This window comes from Lytechinus pictus, chromosome 15 (genome assembly GCF_037042905.1).
Source record: "Lytechinus pictus isolate F3 Inbred chromosome 15, Lp3.0, whole genome shotgun sequence".
NCBI classification, from domain to species: Eukaryota; Metazoa; Echinodermata; class Echinoidea; order Temnopleuroida; family Toxopneustidae; genus Lytechinus; species Lytechinus pictus.
The window spans coordinates 24449498-24452354 of NC_087259.1; positions in this window are offsets into that span (position 1 = coordinate 24449498).

A 2857-nucleotide genomic window follows, 5' to 3' on the forward strand; every position below is an offset into this window, starting at 1 on the left:
TACCAATGTCAGCAATGAAAAAGAAGAAGCTATTTATCATAATTTAAGTGATTCACTTACTTTTAATTATATTTCATTATGATACACATGCAATGACAATTCACCTTGATTTCAAAAACTTTACATTCAAATTATTGTTCATTCCATAGCTTAGCTTTGATACAAATGTGAGATTTACATATCAAAAGACACACCAAATTAATTACAAGACAGCAACTGTCACAGTTCACAGACCATCCCCTGCAATATGAAACCACTAAATATGCAAAATAATTCATATGAGCCAAGATCTCCACTCAATTTCCATTTCTTTGAAAGTACTGAGATAAATTAACCTAACATTTTGAATATTCATCCTTCCATTAGGATTGACATAAACCAAAGATAGCAAACACGAACAACCAAGCTGATCTGCCCAGCACTTGAAATACAGACAACTCTGCCTATTAAAGTCAAATCTCTTGGGATCAGACATCTGTTCGACTTGGGCAAAATTCGACTTAAAAGAGGCTGTATAACACATTTGAATAATCTGGTCTAAAAAATTGCTTCGACTTGGGCAATTATTTGACTTATGGAAGGTCAACATGTAGACTTGATAATTAATTCAGCCAGCATGTCCAAATGTCATTTCAAATGACTGTGGGTTTCAAGGCCTGTCGGTCTTTAGTGCGATTCTCTTGATTTCCACTGTTATTATAACATCTTTCATACAGATTATCTTCTTAGCACTTTACAATGATCATAAGCAGTTGAGGAGACTGATATAATTATGTGCAACATAATTATACCATGTATACACAGTGACTCCGCTTGGGGGGTTCGACACGCGAGTCGTGCTCAACACAGCAATATTATGCTGTGTAAAAGTGATCAGTGTGATTTGCGAGCCATGTAAAACACGACCTTTTTTTATCCACCACAATCGTAGGTTTCAACCGCAAGCTGAGTCAGACTGGCCTATTTTTTTCATGTGTTAACAGAAAGCCGTGTTGGACCCGCATGACCTAGGTCAAACATGGCATATATTTGTAACGTCTATTCTACTTTTGTTCGTGATCCACGGGACTTGTCGATCTCACCTTTTTTGTTTCAGTATAAATGCGATCACAGATTCCCTCTTTTTAGCGGTTGACCCTGCTTGAGGATTCTACACTCGAGCCGAGTCGTGTGTAAACACGGTAATATAGTCTCATCTGCCGTCTATGTAGTTTACTCAACAATACTCTCTTCCATCGAAAGTTCACATTCAAAAGCAACAAGAGATTTCCAAACAAAAGGTCTTAATTGGTTGGTGATTGAGTTGTGTAGGTAATTTTTCAGTTGCATTTGAACAAAAACTCTCCTGAACATATTATCAATATTAAAATTATCATTACATATAGTTAAATGAAGAGAACACACCCACTGCCCTCACCATTTCAATAAAAACTTAAGAAATCATTGAAAAAGATTATACGTACCTCAAATACCCAACATTAACCTCACCCAAATCACAATTACATTCGCAGTCCACTTAATCTGAATTAGATTATATACATCAATATACTACTATATACTACTACATCCTAGAAATACACGTAGTTTTATGATATACATATACACAGCTTCACTTTGCTTTACTAAGTGTGTCTACACATGTGGAAAGTAATGATGAATAGGGTCGGCACTTGTGTGTGGAAGATATGAATACATTGAACACAAAGACACAATATTGAGCTTCTACACCATCTATCTACAACATCATTGGCACATTCCACAAAATGACAAAGAGAGAGAGAGAGAAAAAAAAGACTTGCTTTCCCCATTTAACTCTGCCTAAATTAAGTAGCATAATCATTATCAAAGCATCTGAATGTCCATCAAAATTAATCATAACAGAGCAATATTCCTTTTATCTGAGAAGGTAATCTGACTGAGCTTCCGAAGTATTCCCCAAATTAATTAAAAAAGGAAGTCTTTACAAAGGGAACATAACCTGCATGGCAATAATAATCTACCTGAAATGACATAAACATGTACAGCCATTGTGCTCAACAAGTTCACCAGTCAACAAAACATTTAACGTAGCACTAATTTAGCAAATTGTTTGGAAATCATATCATTTAATACCTTTTTTCAATAATAAAGGTATTGGTGGTGATTTTTTACCTGATTGCTAAGAAAGCATGAATGCTTGTAAGCAAGCAACCAGAGGACCGACGGCTTAAGGTCCTCTCCGTAGGACCTGGTACTGAGGATTAATGCCTTACCAAAGGGCACTAGCGCACCAAGTGGGAATCGAACCCGGGTCATTGGAATACGAGTCCCCCGCTCTACCGACTGAGTACCCAGGCCAAAGTAATATTATTCAGCATTACAACAAACACTCAGCTGAATAAACAATTGAAGAAAATCTTATTTCATTTTTTTATACTTATAATCATACATTTGGGTTTCACATCCCCCAAACAGAAAGGCTCCTTAATTAAACTACTGGTCAATGGTATCAAATTGCATAAGTTAAAAAATTCAAGGCTTTCAAAGAGACGAGTAGTTTGAAAAACTTAAATTCTTATTTAGCATAAATCAAAATGGTGCTAGGTTAACATTCCTCACTCCCTTGATATGGCAATAATTTATCAATTCCTTAGATGGTCCTATTGAATATTTATTTCAAAGGGATATTATTTGTGTTAACTCTGGAAGTCCTCTATAAATTATTTTTCATTTTTCCGCCTTCTACAGTTGATAGTTTTTTTTGTATTCTTTTTCAACATACATTTTATATTGATTTTTTTAATGTGCTTTATTGCATTATATTGTACATATTTTATATAGTTTATAATGTCTGCATTTTATATGCAGCATTTTCAGG